The sequence below is a fragment of the Chiloscyllium plagiosum genome, chromosome 14, assembly GCF_004010195.1.
Source record: "Chiloscyllium plagiosum isolate BGI_BamShark_2017 chromosome 14, ASM401019v2, whole genome shotgun sequence".
Lineage (NCBI taxonomy): Eukaryota > Metazoa > Chordata > Chondrichthyes > Orectolobiformes > Hemiscylliidae > Chiloscyllium > Chiloscyllium plagiosum.
In genome coordinates, this window is record NC_057723.1 from 25,657,574 (window position 1) to 25,681,505 (window position 23,932).

Below are 23,932 nucleotides of genomic sequence, written 5' to 3' on the forward strand. Positions count from 1 at the left end.
TGCAATGTGTTACAACATCGCCTCTTGTCAGCGGCACTTGGTGCTATGCTACTGTGAGAACATTCCCAATTGGATATAATAACACATTACTACAGCATTAGCAGAGTCAATCAGACACACAGAATTCAAACAATGAACAACCTGTGGCAACAGTGTGGTATGGTACGACTAGTGTCAGGCAAAACGAAAAGCACTAAATCAAACACATGGTAGGCAGCACAGTTGTATTTATTGAAATACAAACTTTTTTTTGAATAAACAATGATCTTTTGAATTGAACAGTCCAATTCGGAATTCCATTTGCTAACGATGGACTGTGCAGACCCTCACAGATACATAGTCAGGCAACATGTTTCTGGGAAATATGCATGACATGGGTGATGTTACAAATATCTTCAGGAAATTTTATACATTTCTTTCATGCATTATCTTCCAACAAATATCCTGATTCGTTATTGCCCATTTATCATGAGCAGATAGCGATAAATGATGCTACTGTCACAATGAATCAGTTGTCACATATTTATATTTATTTGCAAGGCTACCTGCATATCGCAACTCCAAATTTAATACCTCAAATCATATTATCATCTGAGCTCAAATTACTACTTACGTGTCTAACATAAAATTATGAATCAATCATTTAAAATAACAATCCACTTTTTCCAATCTGATTTAAACAGAAATTCTCTACTTTGACATCAGTTGTTACAAATGATCGTTCTTTTCCCTCACTCCTCCTATTTTTTTCCACTTTTGTCTTTCATTAGGAACACAGGAATAGGAATAGACCATCCAGGCCATTGAGCCTGTCCTGCCAGTTAATGGGATAAACATTGATTGAACTTTTATCCACAATGCCTTTCATCCACATTATCCCTATAACTCTTTACACTATTGATAATCAAATATTTATCAACTTCGACTGGTGCTGATGACTCACTGGGATTGTATACTGTAAATTTGAGGCCCACTATCGCTGAGAGTTGTACAAATGTTAACCTTATTTGCACAATGCCCCAATTTACCTGACTAAGTTTGAGAGAAAGAACAGAATAGATTTCTGTAGTGAACAAAAATAATTATTTATTACAATTAATTAGACTATTGCTACAGCTTAAAAAAAGGAATACAACTCTACTAAAACTCTAATCCCATATTAGCTTCCCCTTACACACACACAGACAAACAAAGAGGAAAGCAGATTACTGATGGGGTAGAAAAATTGGAAAGTCAGTTCAGTGATCTTTATTTTCTGGCTCCAGTGTCAAGATACGCCTTCTTCGGCTGGCCAGAGCCCTTGTTATTAAGATGACTTTCTCTGAATGCTTTAAATGATCTGTAAGACATACAGAGTGTCTGATTCATTTGGAAATTGTCTCTGATTTATAAATTCAGATGTCACAGCTCAAAAGAACTGCTGTAGGAAACGTAGAACATTGAACGTAGAACATAGAACAGTACAGGTCATTCGGTCCATGATGTTGTGCCAAGCATTTGTCTTAATCTAAGATCAGTCTAACTGATATACTCCTCAATTTATTGCCATCCATTTGCTTGTCCAACAATCACTTAAATGTCCCTAACTACTACCACCGCTGGCAGTGCATTCCGCATGCCCACCACTCTCTGCATAAAGAACCTACCTCTGATATCTCCCCTAAACCTTCCTCCAATCACCCTAAAATTATGACCCGTCGTGACAGCCATTTCTGCCCTGGGAAAGAGTCTCTGGCTATCTACTCTATCTATGCCTCTCATTACCTTGTACACCTCTATCAAGTTACTTCTCTTCCTCCTTCTCTTCAGTGTGAAAAGCCCTAGCTCACTCAAACTCCCTTCATGACAAGCTCTCCAATTGAGGCAGAATCCTGGTAGATATCCTCTGCACCATCTCTAAAGCACCTACATCCTTCCTGTCATGAGGCAACCAGAACTGGACACAATATTCCAAGTGTGGTCTAACCAGGGTTTTATAGAGCTGCAGCAAACCTCACAGCTCTTAAACTCAATCCCCGGCTAATGAAAGCCAAAACACCATATGCATTCTTAACAACCCCATTAACTTGGGTGGTAACCTTTTGGGATCTATATATATGGACCCCAAGATCCCGCTATTCCTCCATACTGTCAAGAATCCTGTCTTTAACCCTGTATTCAGCATTCAAATTCAACCTTCCAAAATGAATCACTTCGCATTTATTCAGGTTGAGCTCTGTCTGCCACTTTTCAGCCCAGCTCTGCATCCTATCAATGTTTTGTTGTAGCCTGCAACAGCCCTCAACACTATCTACAACACCTTGGTTATCGGCAAACTTACTAACCCACCCTTTCACTTCTTCATCTAAGTCACTAATAAAAATTACAAAGAGCAGAAGCCCGAAATAGATCCCCACGGGACACCACGGGTCACTGACCTCCAGGAGGAATACTTTCCATCCACTACCACTCGCTGTCATTTTTCGGCCAGCCAATTCTGTATCCTGACAGCCAAATTTCCCTGTATCCCATACCTCCTAACTTTCTGAATGAGCCTACCATGGGTAATCTTATTAAATGCCTTATTGAAATCCATATACACGACATTCACTGCTCAACCTTTGTCAACTTGTCTCGTCACATCCTCAAAGAATTCAATAAGGCTTGCCTCCTCACAAAGCCATGCTGACTGTCTTTAACCAAACTACATTCTTCCAAATAGTCACAAATCCTATCTCTCAAAATCCTTTCCAGTACCTTGCTTACCACAGACGTAAGACTGATTGGTCTGTAATTCTCAGGGATTTCCCTATTCCCTTTGTTGAACAGAGGAACAACATTCGCCTCCCTCCAAACATCCGGTACTACTCCTGTGGAGAGTGAGATTGCAAAGATCCTCGCCAGAGGTTCAGCAATCCCATTCCTTGCTTCCCATTGTAACCTTGGATATATCTGCACCGGCTGTGGGGACTTACCGATCTTGATGCTTCCCAAAGTTTCCAGCACATCCGTTTTCTTAATATCAATCTGTGAAGCCTACTAACCTGGTCCACAGTGTTCTCACTACCAACAAGGGACTCCCCTACCTCTTCAAACTCCAGGCACAAGTTCCTTCCACTATCCCTGATCGCCCTACCCTCTGTGTGATCATTCTCTTATTCCTCACGTAAGTTTAGAACACCTTTTGTGTTTTCCCTAATCCTTCCTGACAAGGCTTTTTTGTGCCCCCTCCTTGCTTTCCTCAGTCCATTTTTGAGTTCTTTTCTAGCTATCCTGTAATCCTCTAAAGCTGTGCCAGATCCTTACTTCCTCAACCTTAAATAAGCTTCCTTCTTCCTGTTGACGAGAAGCTCCTCTCCTCGTCATCCCAGGCTCCTTCACCTTACCATTCCTTGTCTGTCTCAGTGCGACAAAGTTATCCAACACTCGCAACAAGTGCTCCTTAAACAGCTTCCACATTTCTGTTCTGCATTTTCTGTGGAACAATTGTTCCCAACTTGTACTCCACAGTTCCTGTCTAATATCAGTATAATTTCCCATTCCCCAATTAAATACCTTCCCACACTGTCTGCTCCTATCCCTCTCCATAGCTATGATAAAGGTGAGGCAGTTCTGTTCACTGTCACCGAAATGCTCTCCCACCGAGAGCTCTGACACCTGGCCTGGCTAGTTGCCTGGCACCAAATCCAATATGGCCTCTCCCCTAGTCAACCCATCTACATATTGATTCAGGAATCCTTCCTGCACACACCTGACAACATCAGCTCCATCCAGACCATCTGCACTAAGGAGGTTCTAATCAATATTAGGGAAGTTGAAGTCACCCATAACAACAACTCTGTTACATCTGCACCTTTCCAGGATCTGCTGTCCAATCTGTTCTTCCATCTCTCTTCTGCTATTGGGGGGTCTATAGAAAACAGTCAATAAGGGACTGCTCCTTTCCTGTTATTGACTTCCACCCATACTGACTCAGTAGACAAACCTTCCTTAACAATCTCCTTTTCTGCAGCTGTGATGCACTCTCTAATTAACAATATTACTCCCCCTCCTCTTTTATACCTCTCCCTGTTCTTTTTAAAAGATCTAAATCCTGGAACATTCAGCAACCGTTCCTGCCCCTGTGAAATCTATCCCTCCGTTATGGCCACAACATTGTAGTTCCAAGTACTAATCCATGCTCTAAAGTTCATCACTCTTATTCCTAACACTCCTTGCATTGAATCAGACACACTTAAACCACTGCTTTGCCCTATCAACTGTGTATCCTTCCTGACAGACTCTCTGCATTCTATTTCTGCCTGCTCAGTAACTAACATCGCCTCTGATCTGTAGCTCTGGTTCCCATCCACCTGCCAAACTAATTTAAACCCTCACGAAGTCCTCTAGCAAATCTCCTCCTGCTGAGGACATTGGTGCCCCTTCAGTTTAAGTGCAACCCGTCCTTCATGCACAGGTCCCACCTTCCCCAGAAGGTACGATAATGATCTACATATATGAAATTCACCCTCCTGCACCAGCCCTAAAACCATGTGTTTAGCTGCACTCACTCCCTGTTCCTTGCCTCACTAGTACATAGCACTGGTAGTAATCCTGAGATCACTACTCTGCTCCTCCTGTTTTTTAATAACCAACCTAAATTAATCACTTTTTAGATCCTCATCCCTTTTCCAGGCTATGTCATCGATGACAATGTGCACCACGACTTCTGGTTGCTCACTCTCCCCTTTCGGAATCTTGTAGATTCGATCAGAGACATCCTGGACCCTGGCACCTGGGAGGCAACATACCTTCCGGGAGTACCGTTCACAACCACAAAATCTCCTGTCCATTCCTTTAACTATTGAGTCTCCTATCACGTGTGCTTTTCCATTCTCCGGATACTTGGCAAATCTTTGTACCATTTTTTGAACAAGGGCATGATATTTGCAACTCTCCAATCCTCTAGCACCACTCCCGAATCCAGGGAGGTTAGAAGGATAATTTTAAGTGGCTGTGCAATTTTCAGTTCCTTCAATATCTTTGGATTCATCTCATCTGGATTGATATCTTATCAACTTTTGAGTACTGACAATTTATTTAATATCTCCTCATAATCAATATTAAGCCTTTCTAGTGACTGTGTGCTCCTCCATTACTTTAGTTTGGACAATATCTGGTTCATAGGTAAACACAGATACAAAATATTCAATTAATACCTCAGCCACACTTAAAAGGTTTTTTTTTATCACTTTGAGGTCCCTAATAGACCCTAAACCTCTTTTTTTGCTACCCTGTTATTAAATAAATTCCCATATCTGCTATATCAGCTGCCAGAAATTATTCCTTTTCTATCCTTACATTTTATTTTTCACCTCTTTTCTGAAGCTTCTGTGTTCAGATTTGGTATTTAATGCTTGGAACTTGTCATAAACTGATATTTTGTTCTTTAAATTAATTTCTATCTCCTTTGTCATTCATGGAAGAAAGTCCTTTTGAAGGCATATTCCTTGACTGTGCTCAAGCTATCTCCTCTTTGAATGTGGCCCATTGTTCAGCCACTGATCTTTTTTCCACAAAAAAATCAGTTCCAGCCTACCTGACCCAGATCTGTGTTTGTTCTATCCAAGTCCACTTTGCTAATTGACTGTGCTTACTCTGAATCAAAAACGCAATTTCATATTATCGTTCTAATCTTTATGATGGTTGTCAAAAGTCATTTGATCTACTTGACTGACTTCATTCCCAAGTAGCAGGTCTAGCAGTGACTCCATTCTTGTTTGACTGCATACAGACTGCTGTAGGAATTTCTCCTGAGACACACTAGAAAAACTTATCCCTTGCTATACTTTAAACTATCCAAGACAGTACAAAGGAACCTCAGTTATCTGGCATTAGATTAACCAAATTTCGGATTATCTGAACAAGATCGCAAGGTCCTGATGCTTGGTTAACTATGTTATCCGGCATTCAAACAACCAAATGAAATACTCCCTGCCTGTGTCCTTTTGGAGAACCGAGGTTCCTCTGGACTGTCTTGGATAGTTTAAAAGGTAACCAGGGATAAGTGTTCCTAGTCTGTTTCAGGAGAAGTTATGGGTAATTAAAATCCCTTGTTATAAATACTTTACAATGTTTTCCCTTCTCAGTGATTTCCTTGTAGATTGTTTCTCTAAATCCTTTCTACTTGCAGGTGATCTATACATTACACGGAGCAACATGATTTCAACCTTCTTATTCCTTAGCTCTGGCTAACTTGATTCTGCCTTTTAACCTCCTGAAATATCCTTTTCTTCCAATACTGCCATACTCTTCTTAACCAAAATCATCACCCATTTCCTCCCCTATCTTTTCTGAACACCTTGCAGCCAGGAGGACTTAACACCTCAACCTGACCACCCCTTAGCCAGATCTCTGTTCATGTCACAATATCATAGCCCCAAGAGGCAATCTAAGCCTGTAACTTTCTAATCTTGCTAACTACACTCCAAACATTTACATGATAGACCGGTAAGGTTATTTCATAGGGGATCCAGGGAGAGCTAGCCAATTGGATATAAAATTGACTTGACAGGAGGAGACAGAGGGTTGGGTGGACAGTTATTCTTCACACTGGAGACCTGTGACCAGTGATGTGCTGCAAGGATTGGTGCTGGGTCCACTATTGTTTATCATTTATTAAAAACAATTTTGATGTGAATATAGGAGGCATGGTTAGTAAGTTTGTGGATGACACCAAAACTAGTGGTATAGTGGACGATGAAGAAGGTTATCTAAGAGTACAATGGAATCTTGACCAACTGGGCCAATGAGTGAAGAATGGTGGATGGAGTTTAATTTAGGTGTTGCGTTTTGATGGGACAAATCAGGTCCTACACAGATAATGGAAGTACCCTGGGAAGTGTTGTTGAACAGAGACCTAGGAATGCAGGTACATAGTTCCTTGAATGTGGCATCACATATAGCCAGGACTATGAAGCAGGTGTTTTGCATGCTTGCCTTCATTGGTTGGAGCACTGAGTACAGGAACTCAGACATTATGTTACAGTGTATATTCTGGTCACCCTGCTAAAGGAAGGATGTTATTAAATTGGAAAGGGTGAAGAAAAGATTTACAAAGGATGTTACTGAAACTGGAGGGTGTGAGTTATAGTGAGAGGGTGGTTAGGCTGGGACTCTTTACCCAGCAACATAAGAGGCTGAGGGTTGACCTTATAGAGATTTATAAAATCTTGAGGAGCATAGATAAGGTGAATAGCCAAGATCTTTTCTCCAAGGTAGGAGAGTCCAAAACTAGAGCATATAGGTCTAAGGTGCGAGGAGAAAGATTTAAAAGGTAGCTGAGGAGCAACATTTTCACACAACGGGTGGTGTGTGCATGGAATGAGTTGCCAGACGAAGTTGTAGAAGCAGTAAAATTGCAACATTTAAAAGACGTTAGACAGATATATGGTTAGGAAAAGTTTAGAGAAATATAGGCCAAATGCAGGCAGACGGGACGAGTTCAGTTTAAGAAACCTGGTCAGCGTGGATGAGTTGGGTCTGTTTCTGTACCGTATACCTCGATGACTCAGATTTACACCAGCCATCCACCCTGCTGGACTCCCAAGCAGATGACCTTACAGTGACACCATGCACTTGTTGAAATCCAGAGCTATGATTAGTGTTGGTAGGGGCTACAATTTTCTTTCCATCACATGCCTGACCAGGAATCTCTTCCACATTTGCCACCTGTCAGTAACATATGTTGGAAAAATTTGCAAAGTTAAAGTTATTCTCTTCGATTTGTAAGCTTTGTTTTTGTATGGTATGGTCTATTGCTACTTAGTGGGACTGGTTTTACACTAATAATGCAACATGGTTTACCACGAAACATGGTTTATTATCATTGAAATGCATGGTAGATAGATATTCAACTTTACAAAACCACTCTTTCCCTCTAATATCTCGAGTAACCTTACAGTTCTTAAATGTCTATGCTCATGCACTAGTCTAAAATCTGCTTTGGGAGAGCAAGATGTTAAAATGTTTTGTACTACCCCAATTATAGCTGCTTTGAACTGAAGTTGAGGCTATTAGAATTCCTATAGTGTGGAAACAGATCCTTTGGCCCCAACAAGTCCACACCCACCCTCTGAAGAATATCCCACCCAAACCCTTTCCCCCTTATATACCCCTGACTAATTTACCTAACCTACTCCCCTGAATACTACAGCCAATTCATCTAACCTGCACATCTTTCGATTGTGGGAGGAAATCAAAGCACCCAGTGGAAACCCACAGACACACGCAGAACATGCAAACTCCACACAGACAGTCGCCCGAGGCTGGGATCAAACCCAGGTCTCTGGCATTGTGAGATAGTAGTGCTAACCATTGGACCACCATGCCGTCCCAAGGATTCTTCATGCTCCCAATGTTCCTGCTTCTTGGGAGAAAGTGAGGACTGCAGATGCTGGAGATCAGACATGCAGGTCCTTGGACTCCTCCATCGCCAGACCATAGCAACACGACGGTTGGAGGAAGAGTGCCTCATCTTCTGCCTAGGAACCCTCCAACCACAAGGGATGAACTCAGATTTCTCCAGTTTCCTCATTTCCCCTCCCCCCACCTTGTCTCAGTCCCAACCCTCGAACTCAGTACCACCTTCCTAACCTGCAATCTTCTTCCTGACATCTCTGCCCCCACCCCCACTCCGGCCTATCACCCTCACCTCATCACCCTCACCTTAACCTCCTTCCACCTATCGCATTTCCAACACCCCTCCCCCAAGTCCCTCCTCCCTACCTTTTATCTTAGCCTGCTTGGCACACTTTCCTCATTCCTAAAGAAGGGCTCATGCCCGAAACGTCGATTCTCCTGCTCCTTGGATGCTGCCTGACCTGCTGCGCTTTTCCAGCAACACATTTTCAGTTCCTGCTTCTTGGGCCTGATATTCTCTGGAGTGTGTATGCAACCACTCTGGTCTGAGTGGCTTCTTTTAACTAATTATCCCGGGCAGTGGCTTAGCAGCGGTTTGATGTAACAATGTAAATAGCATAATTTAAATTGGGTTTCTGTCCCAGGAAGGCTGTTACAAAATACAGCATTGAGTATTGGAATCTCTCTATTGATTCAGCCAATCCTAGGAACTGCGCTGTCTCAAAAGCAACTCTACTGAAACTCCAATCTCTTGTTCCATCGAAAACCTTGCAGCATTGTCTCATCAACAACACATTCAATAATCAATCAAGGCTTGCATATCTGTCTGGCTTGATACAATTTGACAGTGAATGCTACAAGTTTTTTTTTAATAGAATCACTACAGTGTGGAAACAGGCCATTCAGCCCAACAAGTCCACACTGACCCTCTGAAGAGCATCAGATACAGACATTTCCCCTCACCCCATTTTTCCCATGGCGAACACATCTAACCTACATATCGCTGGACACTATGGGCAATTTAGCATGGTCAATCCACCTAACTTGTACATCTTTGGACTGTGGGAGGAAACCAGAGCATCTGGAGGAAACCCACTCCAGCTTAAAGTCTCTGTTCCACAGTCTCATTGACACCTATTGAATGTAATAAATCAAAGTAACTGGTTGCATATCTGTTTGGCCTCGTCCATCTCCCAATACATTGTTCAGTTGGCCAGTTTGTCCAGAATGCAATTCAGTTGCCAATACTGCTTTCAGTGTCCCAAAACACCCATTATTTTGTTTAAAAAGGGACATTTCACTACTTGCACATTACATTATGAATTTATCCTCCTTAGTCTTCAAGATATGGGCTGTGACTTGAAACTAGAACTCATTGCTTAGGGGCAAGAGCACTATCCACCACAGCACAAAACCTACCTGCCATAGTCCTTGTGAATGGATGACTGAAATGTATCTCTGAAAGTTTGGATTATTATGCTAACTCAGGGGTTCTGAGTATGTATTAATTAGTAAGATTTGTAATGAGAATATTTTAATACATTTTTAAAAAGAGAAGTTATTAAATTATTAAGAACATTCAGGAAGAAAACATCACCTTTCTACTTCAGAAGTTGAAGCTATTAATTCGACTAACAGATGTTATTCATAGAAACATAGAAACTAAAAGATAGGAACAGGAGGAGGCCATTTGGCCCTTTGAGCTTGTTCCCCCATTCATCACAATCAAGGCTGATCATCTGGCCCCATAAACTAATCCTGCTTTCTCCCCATAATCCTTGATCCCATTCAGTCTCAAGTGCTACATCTAGCTGCCTCTTGAATGCATTCAATAGTTTGGCATCAACTACTTCCTGCAGTAATGAATTTTTCAGGCTCACCACTGTTTGGGTGAAGAAATGTTCTCATCTTCATCCTAAATGACCTACCCCGAATCCTTAGACTGAAACCCCTGGTTCTGGACACCCCTACCATCAGGAACATCCTCCCTGCATCTACCTTGTCTGGTCCTGTTAGAATTTTATAAGTCTCTCTGAGACCTCCCCTCATTTGTCTGAACTCCAGCAAAAACTAATCAATCTCTCATCATACGTCAGTCTTGCCATCTTTGGAATCAGTCTGGTAAACCTCCACTGCATTCCCTTGAGATCAAGAGCATCTTCCCTTCAGTTGTGCTGAATACTGTTTACATTTCAGAACCCGATCGTGTCTGCTTCAAAATGTGAATTATCCTGTTCTATTCAAGCTAAATCTTTGTACTCTTTTGTCTGCTTGCGGTGATTTTCCAATGAAAAGCAGCTTCATAATCTGACAAGGTAATTAAACCATCTCAATAAAAAGCTGGCTAAATATGTTCCAGATTAAGTCATCATCATTATTGTAAACAGCAACAAACTTTCTTGCATACTTTCAGAGGGTGAAAATGAAATCCATTATAATAAAGACAGAAAATGCTGTAGGCCCTTCTATTTTTTCCTAAGAGCAATTTTTATTTTTGTTTTGCTTTAGTCTTTTTAACATGCATCTTTATTTCCTAATCCTTTTGTTGCATCTCCAGTTTCAAACACTTTTTTTTTTAATTGTGCAAGGCTAGGTTCAAACTCTTTGCCTTCCTGCACAATCTAATTATACAGAATCGCAGAATTGTTACATGCCATTGGAGGCCATTCAGCGGTTGTTTTGAAAAGTCCTCAGAGGTAGTAACAGCCATTGGCTGTATTTTACTCACCTCATTTAGAAAGGACTTTACTCTGCCAAACTACCTCATTCTCCACTCAGGATGTTTTTGTAAAGGTAATACTATCTTGGCCCACATCAGTTACAGTTCTTTCCATAAAGCAGTGGACAGTACAGTCCAACAGCATCCACCCTTTCTTGAAAATAATTCCTTATTCACTGTCAGATCGTCCACATGGATCCTCAACAGTACCAAAGACCCAGAGTTCACTGAATCAGTGACAGAAATGATCAGGTTCCACTTTGCTCAGAAATTGATCCATTGATCCACAGCCCTCCCTCCTGCACTACCTCATCAGTTGACAGTTTATAACTTATTTATATCCAGAGTCTAATTACTTGTAATAAATAGTAATTTTTGCTAAGGAGAGAAACCTGATCCACACTTTCTGTCAACCTAGGTTTGAAAATCAGGTAAATGAATGATTCATTGCATACTTTCTAAAAAAAACTTTTAACTTTTGTTAATCCATAAATAATGGGGCTTGATTACCAATGCACTTTCCAAACGAGACATGACATTATGGTATTTTGGAAACCACTGACTGGTTTGGGACACAGTTCATCAATTCACACTATTGCTTTCAATAAAAGTTGATATTTTACATACAATTACCTGGGACTGTGATCACTTAGAAACATCAAACTGAAGAGAGAAATATTACCTGTGCATTAATTGCAACTATAACTGCACCACATTGCATTATCTCACAACCAGGACACCAAAGAGCTGTTCATCAGTTCATAACACATGGGCCTACATTCCTAGGACTCACTGGCCAAACTCTTCATATTTTTGTATTCTTCACATCAATGGAAAACAGAATTTAATGCTGAAGAGTGAGACGACATCAGTTTTTCAGAACCAACTAAAAAGGAGATGAATAGTAGGACTATAAGAAATACAAAAGGTCAGATACGTGCAAACCTACAGATCATTGAAGACAACAGAGCAAGTGAATGAGATGGATAAGAAGATATATGATATACTTTTCTTATTATTCAAGGCTTTGAATACAAAAGCAGGGAGGTTATGATTGAGCTATACTAAGACCACAGCTTGAGTACCATATTTGGTTCTGGTCAACTTACTGTACAAAGAATGTGACAGCACTAGAGAGGGTGCATAGGAGGTTCTCCAGGATTTTGCATGGGTTCGGGCATTTCAACTATGAAGAGAAACTAGATAAGCTGGATTGTTTTCCTTAGAGTGGAGAGGGGAACTTGATTGGGTTATACAACACTATTCGGGATATAGATAGAGCAGATTGGAAAAATGAATTCCTGTTTTGGAGAGATCAATAACCAAAGGGAATAGATTTAGGAGCAGAAGATTCAGAGGGAACTTAAGAAAGAACTTTTTTTTCAGCCAGAGTGAGGTGGATAGCGAGAATTCACTGCCTGAAAGTGTAGTAGAGGGGGAACCATCAAAACATTTAAGAAGTATTTCAATAGTCCATTTTCAGAAGTACTATATCATACAAGGGTATGGACCAAATGCTGGATAATGGGACTGGAGTAGATAGGCATACACTGGAGGCCCATAGACCAGCGCATATGTCTCAACTGAGTGTGTTCTTGGGACTTATCAATTATTATGGCAAGCTCATCTCGGATCTGGCAACCATTCTAAACCCCTGGTTCTGTTGCTGGGAAAAGGGCAGCTGTGGAAGCAGACCCAGGAATGTGATGTGGCTTACCAAGAGGTGAAGAAAACCTTAAAAACTTTGGAAGTGTAAATGCATTTTGACCCAAAGTTGTCACTATAGTTGGAGTATGATGCCTCACCTTATGGGATTGGCACATCTTACCAAATGCAGAGGAAAGGCCCATTATGTTTGCATCGAGGTCACTAACGAAGACAGAGTGGAATTGTGCTCAAGTCAAAAAACATGGATTGAGCATTGTGTCTGGCATAAAAATATTTACCCATTTCCTTTACAACAGACACTTCATGCTTTTGACTGACACTGACCCACACAAGGATTCTGTCAACGGCAGCAGCACACCTGTAGAGATCGGCATTTGCTCTGTCAGCCTATGAGATCAAATACTGACAGACAGAGTAGCACAGCAATGGAGATACTCTGGCAGGGTGACCACTACCAGGGAGTAAAGATGTCCCCAACTGGAACCTGAAAATTATGTACTTTTTCTAAGGTGACTAAGTACTGGGATCAGCGAGTCAGGTACGGAGTCTACTCAGAATGACCCTGTTTTGAGCCAAGTGGTGGACTTGTTCCTGAGAAAGAAAACCAGTCATGGAAACTGCCCGGAGTTACACCTTCTGAAATGGTAAGGGTATCAGACAGATGGCTCCCGTGGGAAATGAGAATTACTCTTTCTTCCCCGTTAAGATGAAAGTTGCGGGAACCAGAGCACCAAGGTTACTCTGGTGTGGTGCCATAGCCAGGAACTATTTTTGATGTCTGAATGTGGACTTCCAGATTGAGGGGAAAGTGGGATCATGCAAATAGAACATAGAATATTACAACGCAGTTCAGGCACTTCGGCCCTCAATGCTGTGCGACCTGTGGAGCCAATCTGAAGCCCATCTAACCTCCACTATTCCACTCTTGTCCATATAACTATCCAAAGAACATTGAAATGCCCTTAAAGTTGCCGAGTCTATGACTGTTGCAGGCAGTGTGTTCCATGCCCCTACTACTCTGAGTAAAGAAACTACCTCTGACATCTGACCTATACCTATCACCCCTCAATTTAAACCTATCTCCCCTCGTGCAGGCCATCACCATCCTAGGAAAAAGGCTCTCACTGTTCACCCTATCTAACCCTCTGTCTTATATGTCTCAAGTCACCTCTCAACCCTCTTCTCTCTCACAAAAACAGCCTCAAGTCCCTCAGCCTTTCCTCATAAGACCTTCCCTCCATACCAGACAACATCTTAGTAAGTCTCCTCAGAACGCTTTCTAAAGCTTCTACATCCTTCCTATAATGCGGTGACCAGAACTGTATGCAATACTCCAAATGTGGCTAAAGTGAGGTCTGCAGATGCTGGAGATCAGAGATGGAAATGTGTTACTGGAAAAGCGCAGCAGGTCAGGCAGCATCTAGGGAATAGGAGAATCGACGTTTCGGCCATTAGCCCTTCTTCAGGAATGTGGCTACACCAGTTTTGTACAGCTGCAGCATGATCTCATGGTTCCAAAACTCAATCCCCCTACCAATAAAAGCTAACACACCATATGCCTTCTTAACAACCCTATCAATTTAGGTGGCAACTTTCAAGAACACGGAGTTCTCTCTGCTCATCTATACTACCAAGAATCTTACCATTAGCCCAGTACTGTGCATTTCTGTTATTCCTTCTAAAGTGAATCACCTCCCACATTTCCATATTAAACTCCATTTGCCACCTCTCAGCCCAGCTCTGCAGCTTATCCATGTCCCTCTGTAATCTACAACATCCTTTGGCACTATCCACAACTCTAGCGACCTTAGCATCATATGCAAATTTACTAACCCATCCTTCTATGCCGTCATCCAGATAGTTAATAAAAATGACAAACAACAGTGCATCTAAAACAGATGGTTGAGGTGCCCCACTGTCGATGCCTGCTTTTTTCCACAAATCCGGACAACACTAGATTTCTGTTCAACAGTACCTTTATTATCGAACAGCCAGCGAGAGATTCAAAGCGTCACTAAAGTAGCCGAGTGCCTACTTGTAGCGGCTCTTCTTCACAAATTTCTGCTTTACACCCAGAGACAATATTTTTATATAGGATTTGAACAAAGACTTATCAGTCACACGGATGATTGACATCACATAACATAAAGTAAGTAATGGTGATTTTACAAAACCTGATGAATGTCAATGTCCTGCAATAATGTGTGAATGGACTATAGAAACCGATTATCATATCTTCCATGATAATGTGTTAATGGAAAGGAATTAAGCACATCGACCTGGACCCAATATACCGACCACTGCAATGGCCAGCTGGAACTGACAACCGGAAGTGGCAGATTCAAATCACTACAAATGCCGGAGGAAAGATCACAGAAGCGCTTCACAGGAGGCTCCCAAGCACTGAGGATGTCACCTAGACAGGGGACGAAACGTCTGCAACACAAATTCCCAGCTCGGCGAACAGAACCACAACGACGAGCACCCGAGCTACAAATTTTCTCACAAACTTGGAAAGGAATTAAGGCAGAAAGGTTTTGCCTACTACAAATGGGGAACTCGCATACCTATGCTAATATGGAGATGAGGTAACTGGGGGATTGACATACCTATGCTAATATGGAGGGGAAGTGAGACAATGGGAGAGGGAGGCAGCTAGCTGAGTTGGGGCCAGGGCTGTTCGTCCTGTCTGGAAAGGACAAAGGTCTTGTCTAGGTGTGGAATGGGGGAATCCACATGTGTGGATTGAAAGAGTACAGGCTTTCAGTTGCTGTTGCAGTAAGTCCTTTAGTAGTGGGAGTTTTAACCCTAAAGTCCCCAGTGTGCCCTGAAAGAGAAGCAAAGCATGGAACTGACCCTTTTGTGACATTTTAACTTCCTCATTCTGTCTTCTTGATCATTAGATGACCAACCAGGCCCCCGCCTCCCTCAGAGCCTGGAAGCATTCGGACAATAGTGGCCATAAGCACCAAAGTACTAAAATGCAGGAGATCACAATTAGTATGGTAATTCCGATATAAGCCAGCAGGCTGCCCAACCCTCCAAGGATGCCCCCCAGTAACCACTCTCCCATACCATTGCTAAAACCTCCCATCAGTAGTTTGGAGAGTCTGGCTTTCCCACGTGATATGTTTAGAGAGGTCAGTGATGTTGGTGGACTCATTAGAGATGTAGGTGCAACATTCTGCCCCCACAATGGCACAGGTACCACCCTCCATTGCTAGCAGGAAGTCCAGTGCCAAATGGTTTGGAGGGCCTTGGTCCTAACTGTGAGTAGCTCGGCGTTAAACTCAGTCAGAGTGTTAGCCATATCATTTGCAATGCTTTCCCATAGGGTCCTGAGCTGGCTAAGTTCTCGGGAGTGCAAATAGATTCCTGTCAGGGGAGAGAATATTCCCACCCAGGTGAGGAACTTCTGGATCTCAGGAGTGAAGGCAGGTTGCCCAGAACCCAAATGCGGGGCACAACATACCCCAGATAGCATGAACCCTCCCAATCTAGGGAAAAGAGATTCCTGATGAAGGGCTCCTGCCCGAAACGCGATTTTCCTGCTTCTTGGATGATGCCTGACTTGCTGTGCTTTTCCAGCACCACTCTAATCTTGACTCTGATCTCCAGCATTGGCTGTCCTCACTTTCGCCTAAGTGGAAAGCCAGGGATAAGCTTTCAACCCGCAAATGAAGTATGTGCCATTGTAAGCTGTCAGGGTGGAAACAGTGCCTCCCACAGTCCGGGAGCAGGGTTATTCCAGAGGAGGCCCCTGGTTCTGTTGGAGATGGTGGACCAATTGAATATAAAATACCCATATTCTGTTAAATTCTGAATGGGTTCGACCCAGAGGATGGTAGAGGAGCACTCACCCATTCCAACATAAGTGCCTTCCTGCCTGAAGCAAATGGTGTAGTCCATGGTATTGTTGAGAATTACAAGGGAGGAGGGCTTATGTGATTGGTTATAACTGGGATGACACCAGCCCCTGAATGAGATCAGGTTAACCGTGCTGACCCTCACTGTGCATCGTCAATGTTACCAAAATCACTGGAAGGACCTCTATGCAGTAGCCATTTGGCCAGCTCGTGCCAGCAAAAAGACACCGGCCAGAAAGGGATTCCTCCCACAAAGTGGGGGGACATGTGGGCATATACCCAGCAGAGGGTATCGCTCCCTGTTACACGGGCTGTCTGATAGGCTAGGTGCAAAAAGGTACTATGCCAAGAGGTGTCAATTTGGGATCTACCCCTTCTCAAGATGTCACCTCACAAAGTCACCAGTATGGAAAACATTGTCCTTAGTGGTTGTCTGCTTCCACACTGGCTCTTTTGCAGTCAGTTCTGTGTATCCACTGGGGACGACTGTGTACTTTCACAACCCGTGGGAGTGGTTAGTAGCACCTGAAACACCCTTTCCATCTCGGTCCCAGTTTTTTTCGTTCCCAGTCCTTTATCAGGACAAAATCCCCTGGCTCGACAGCAAGGTAGTTCCCTTCAGACAGATTGTTGCTTTCTTTGCAAGCCTGGTGTACCTGTGAATGCAAGCTTTGGAGAGTTTTGGTTAGCCCCTGTAGGTACACCCACACCTCCTCTCCCAGGGTGTTCATATTCAATTTCTCAGGGAGGGGTGGTCGGACTATCCCAGGTCCCCATGGGGTCCTCATTGGTTTCCCGTAAATTATCGCAGCAGGGGACAGACCGGTCTTGCTAGAAGGGGTAACCCTCATGTGGAATAGGGCTGGAGGAGGACCTTCAACCAATTTTGGCCTGTTTGTTGTTTTAACATTGCTAGCTTGTTTTATAGGGTACTATTTGCTCGTTCTACCACACCAGCCACTTTGAGTGGTGGGAACAATGGAATTACTGTTTTATTGCTAGTTCCCTGCCAATTTCCTGATTAACTTTGGCCACGAAGTGTGGCCCATTATCTGAGCTAATAGTCTCTGGGAGTCCGTAGTGGGGAATTATTTCCCTCAGCAGTATTTTCACTACTGTTGCAGCTGTGTTGCCGTTGTTGGGATTGCCTCAATCCATTTGCTGAAGATCTCTATTATTACCAAACAATATTTATAACACTGTACTTTGGGTAGTTCTGCAATATCCAGTTGTAAACAATTAAAAAACCCAACAGGCAAGGAGGTGGTTCCTGAACTGCAAGGCATCCCTTTTCTAACATTTGATTTTTAACAGATTGGGCACGTTCATGCTCATTTCTCAGCTGCCTTCTGGAAGTTGGGGTGCCACCAGGTCTGTAACAAAGTGTTGACCATTCCCTCCTTGCCTCGGTGGGTACTGTTATGTACATAGTCTACTAAGATAGGTAAAAGTAAAGAGGGAACACAGACCTGTTTTGTAGGGGTCATCCATGGTTTGGTATGGGCATCTATGGTGCACCCCATCCGTGACCACAGTCTGTGTTCCCCCTGTAAGTTGAGTATTTCATCCAGGTCTGGCATACTCGTTCTGATACTTTTTGTAACATGATGTTTCTGTGAACCCAAGGGAACTAGAAGGGGGGGTGTAATGTTGCCTGTTTGGCGGAGGCACCTACCTGTTCATTTCCCTTAGAGACCCTGTCAGTTGCACCGGTGTGGGCTGAGCATTTGACCACTGTGAGGCTGGAAGGTTACTGTAAGGTCTGGAAGAGATTGTATACAAAAACAGCGTTACTAATGGGTTGCCCTGTAGAGGTTAAAAATCCCCTATGTTCCCATAGGCCAGTGTTTCAACTGCAGGAGGCCCGGTCACTGGAATGCTCCCCAGGACCGGACTATCATGGTTTGGTATGGGCATAGTCATGTGCGACACCAAAAGCTTCATGAGAGTCTGTGAAAATATTGGCCGAACTGCCCTCAGCCAGGATACAAGCCCAGGTAAGGGCAAACAATTCAGCTTTTTGTGCTGATGGTGGGGTTTTGAAGTCTGCGTATTCAACCATCAGTAGCAATGGCATATCTAGAACATCACTGACCAGCAGGTGAAATGTAAGAGCTGCCATCCACGTAGAAGGTGAAGTCTACATGTGCAAGGGGTAAGTCAGCTAAATCACCATGAGCAGAGGTGAAAAGCTGATTCTGTAGCAGGCAATCATGTTCAGGAGATGAGAGATGCTGCGGGGGTTCCATCAGGAAGGTGGCCGGATTCAGGGTGGAGCAATGAGAAAAGGTCAATAGTAGGTTGTTGAGTAGGGCTGCTTCATATTTATTCTGGGCGTGGTGTTTTTGCATACAATTTTTTACAGGCCCTACTGTTACCTTCCAGCTTAGCAGTGGTCAAATGCTCAGCCCACACTGCTGCAACTGACAGGGTCTCTAACGGCAATGTTGAGTCTGCCGGGAGGTGAGAAGGTCGACAACAGAGTGCATGGTTAGAACCACCACCAGCTGGTGCAGGGTGATGTTTGAGGCAACTAATATGAGGACATGTGTGGCAGGAAGTACCTGGGAGCAGGGCGGGAAGCCAGCTGCTACCGGGTTCAATTTGGTTGAGAAGTATGCCACTGGCCGTTTCCTGTCTCCGTCAGTTTCGGTGAGGACAGCTATGGCACATCCATCCTTAATGGTAACATACAGTCGATCGTACAGAGGTCAGCCTAGGGCTGGGGCTTGTAGAAGTCTGTTTTTCAGTCCAGTGAATGCCGTCAGCTGCTTGGTTATAAGAATAAAGTTGGGGAGAGCATTGGTTGATGCCAGTGAAGTTGGTAGGCGAGCAGGGCTACATTCTGAATCCATTGCCTACAGAAATTTAAAAGTCCAAGGAAGGCCCGCATTTGTTTAGTGGTCGTAGGTGACAGGGTTTCTGCAATGGGCGGAATGCATTCTTCAGTCAATTTTCATTCCCCAGTGGAGAGGAGAAGCCCCAATAATTTCACCTCCTATTGACAGCTCTTGACCTTTATGGGGCAGAACCACATACCCAAGTTAGTGTAAAAAGTTCAGTAATACTGTGGTATCGGTCTCACAGATTGACAGGCTGTTACTGGCGACGAGCAGGTCATCTACATATTTGGACAACGGTAGATCCTTGTGGGAGTTTCAGGGTCCGTAACTGACTGTGTAGGGTTTATGAGAATAGGGTCGGTGAGTGGACAAATCCCTGGGGTAGGTGAGTCCAAGTATATTGCTGGCCCCGGTAGGTAAGGATGAATAAATATTGAGAGTCCAGGTGTAGCGGGACGGAAAAGAAGGCATACTGTAGATCAATAATGATAAGGATACAGGCATCAGCAGGTATGCAGCTTTATATGGTAGCCGGGTTTGGGACGAGGCGCCACAATCTCATTGATCTTCCTCAGATCCTGCAGCAACCTCCAGTCCTGTTGGCCTGGCTTGGGCACTGGGAAGATTGGGGTGTTGCACAGTGATTGGCCAGAAATGAGTCAATGAGGGTCTGGATTCCCTGTTCTGCCTCTGGTTTGATGACGTACTGTGGGATTGAAGGCAGGCTCTGGTTTGTCTTTAGTTGTATTTGTATGGGAGGGCAAGAAGTGCAGTCGACTTCATGGTTGGAGGCAGTCCACAGCTGGGGCGGGGTTTAAAGGCCCTGGTTGGGTTCACAGAGGATGTGTGGCGGGAATTCCCAGTTTTTCCAACGGCCCTCTGTTGCCATGGTCCCCTGGATATCGGAAGCGAGTTGTGTCAGGGTGTAGGCAAGGTGGCCCACATCTTTGGGTTTAAACCATGGGCTGATGTTTTGGGTGATGTGTGGGACTACCAACCCCGTTTGCTGCCACAGGGAGTGTGGGATTTGGACAAGGTAAGCAGAGCCTTCCCCACCGATAATCGAAACGGAGAACTCCATACCCTCCAACGGTGTGTAGTACTGGCCGTGATCTGCGGAGCATCAGTAGCATCATAGCAAGCTGTCACATGGGGGTCCGGAGTCAGGAGCGGCAGTGTGAATGTAGACTGTTCAATGCTGAGCCCCCACCACTGGGGGGGCCATAAATCGGGGAAATTGCGCATGGCCATGCAGTCCCATCTTAATGCCTTCCTCTGTGCAGCTGATCTTGATTCCTAGGGGACAAAGCTGATCCCTGCATGCCAGGTTCCATCCAATCCTGGCTGTCACTGTGAAAGGAATAGAACAGACTTGCCTGCAGAACCCAGCTTCCAGCAGAACAGTTTTAGGGTATATGCTGCTGGTCCCTTCAAACCCAGCCAGTGCCACGGTGTTGCCTGGTAGCTGTATTCCCTTGCTCCTCACAATCTCCTGATCAAGGGTGGAGTTGGTTGCACCCCACCCCCCCACCACCGTATCTATCATAAATGGGATTGGCATTCCAGTTATCTGTAAGGTGATGTGAGGTTCCTGCGAAGGGAAAGTGCTTACAACTGGGAGGTTACTGCTTGGAAATCAGGCGAATGGATTGTTACAGGTGAAACGAGTCCAGGATGGCAGGTCCGGGCCTGGATAGTCCGGTCCTGGGGAGGGGGCATTCAGCATTCCAGTGACCGGGCCTCCTACAGTTGAAACACTGGCCTAGCTGCCTCACTGGCAATCGGCCCAGTCTCTCTTTTGTCCAAGGTGCATAGCAGGCACACCCTGTGCCTCCCTCCAGGGTCCTTGTGGGGAGAGGTGGTTCAATGGGTTTCGTTGGACCGGCATCTGGGGAAAGGTCTGTGCCCAGTGGGTATCCCAACTCCATGGGAATTCGTTAGTGCTGCCCGAGGGTACACAGTGCTTGGAAGGCAACTGAACGAACTCTGTTTTTGGGTGAAATTTGGAGCGTGATTTGGGGTGATTCTGACCTTCCCAGTAACACATGAGGGCTCTTCTCATCTGGGACCTGGTGTTTTCAGACCAGTACATATTGTTTGTGTGTATCATGTCAGCAAGGCTGAGGGGACACATTGTAGAATCATTTGAGTTAAACCATGGTGAGTCCTTCCCAGAGTTAAAAACTTGATCCCCAGCAAAGGTCCCATAGCAGGCAACAAATCTCTCCCAGAAGTCTCCCCCGGCCTCTCCCACCTTGGGTCTGCAGCCGAGGAACTTGCTAATGTTAACGGGCTGTTGCAGGGCACTTTCTAATGACTGGAAAGTTTGATTCACTTGAGTGTCATCTTTGAATCTGTCACTTAAACCCTCGTAGGGGAGCACGCGGTGTATACCAACCCCCTGGAGTTGTTCAGGGAGAGGTGGGCGCCGCAGGGAGTGGAGTGCATTATTTCCCCCTCCAACTCTATTTTGATTTAATCCCTGCCCTCCCCTTCACTGTTTGATCACACAGCATTGCCCTTTGATGTGAAGGGCACTGCTTGTCACTGGCCACTTGGGTGTTTTCCTATCTTCCTGGTGGTGGAAATTGAATAAAGATTCGTGCACTTTGTGTCTCTCACTGTGTCTCACACCTACACACACACATACACCATGGGTGCTGGGGAAAAAATAAGCACTACCGCAGTTAGGCGGTAGTGTGGGGGGTTAAATAAGAGAAAAAAAACCCTCGTAGGTGAGGACTGGCCCTTTCCATCACTCTCATCCATTTGTTCCTGCCATTTAGTAACCTCTTCTGGTGACAAAATTATGTAGCAAAGGACAAATAGATCCCATGCTGTGGCATTGTATATTTGAATAGTGTGCTGGACGTACTGAGCGAATTGGGCAAGCTTATCTTTACGGTCTGGCACCTGATTCATAATCATAATCATTCCTTGGGGTTTCCACGGGACATAGCGATAGCGTGTGGCTTGTTTCCTCATCTGCTTTGGGGTTCGGCAACTGCCTGATAGGGAACATAGTTCAGGGGGTGACGTGACATAGTGACCTCCAGTGCAGAGATCACAGAGTGCCATAGATTTCCTAACGCGTGTTTTAACCCGGTCAGCTATGCAAGTTCTCTCAGGGCTCGGATACGGGGGACGGGAAGGGGGTTTGGGGTGGTTCAACTGATATCCTCAACACCCTGGGATTGCATCCCTATTCATCCTCTATCATTCCCTCCCTCCTCAAACAGGGTCAGTATGCCAGACCTGAGCTCGGGATCCTGAGAAGTGCTTTCGTTCTCCTTGCAGCGCTGCCGCTATAACCCCTCTAATTTATCTTGTCCAGCTTTAGCCTCTTTATGCTGTTTATCCTGTTCCCTTTTTCGCCTACCATCCACCCATTCACATTCGGCCTTCAGCGCTTCCCAGCCCTCCAGAGTCCCATCTGCTGTTAGTGCTTCCATCTCCCTGTCGCTGGCATTATTTTAACCCTTATTTCTCCAGCTGGCTAGCTGCTATTTGTTATCGGCCCTCTCCTTCCACTCCTTAATAATGGATTTCCACGTTTTCCCACAGTTTTTTCTTCCAGATCAAGTTCACCGCTTGCTCACAGGCACCCAGGTCCCAAGCTCCCTCCAGAGGCCAGATCTTGTGCCCTGGTCGTTTGTTTAGTGCTGCACTTAGTTTTCGGATGTCTTTTTCCAGATCAGGTAAGTATTCGCACGTGTTGAGGGGGGGAGAGGGGTCCACTTTCCAGCCACATCAAGACATTATTCCATTTTACTTTCCTGCTCTATTATAACCAATTGATACTGACCCTATTCATACCACGGGATCAGAAATTTACCGAGCCTGTTCTTTTTTTCCCACCAGCCGTATTCAAAGAGGCAGCTCCCAGACCAGAATTCACACAATATAGAGTAGCCAATGTCACGCCGCAGTGATTTTAGAGCAACTGGACAACTTTCCTACCTTACACACTGGGTCTGGGTGGCTTGTCAAAATACCGGTTCCACAGGGCGACGGACAGACCGTCTGGCTGAACACAAGGAGCAGTCTGGGGTAAAACACCCCGAGGCGCACTTACCGCTCAGTTCTGCCCAATTCAGATTTTCATGCCACATACTCAGCCCCGTGAGTCATTCCCTTTATTGAGATCGGGGTTGTGGCACCAAATGTTGATGACTGTTTTTTTTCCTCACAAATCCGAACACCACAAGTTTTCTGTTCAACAACGGTGCCTTTATTATCGGACAGCCGGCGAGAGATTCAAAGCATCACCAAAGTCGCTGAGTGCCGACTTGTAGCAGCTCTTCTTCATGAATCTCTGCCTTACACCCAGAGACAGTATTTTTTATAAGACTTGAACAAAGACTTATCAGTCACATGGATGATTGCCATCGCACAACATAAAGTAGGCAATTATAATTTTACAAAACCTGATGAATGTCAATGTCCTGAAATAATGT

General features: G+C 44.3%; 1 long non-coding RNA gene across 1 annotated transcript; it reads right to left on the bottom strand.

Annotated features, from left to right (window-relative positions):
• Window positions 1–216: 216 nt before the first annotated feature.
• LOC122556565 lies at window positions 217–23,840 on the bottom strand. Its single transcript, XR_006313565.1, has 3 exons — window positions 23,436–23,840; window positions 18,308–18,394; window positions 217–1,339 (listed from the first exon to the last, which is right to left on the bottom strand). It is a non-coding gene; the product is annotated as an uncharacterized LOC122556565 (long non-coding RNA).
• Window positions 23,841–23,932: the final 92 nt, after the last annotated feature.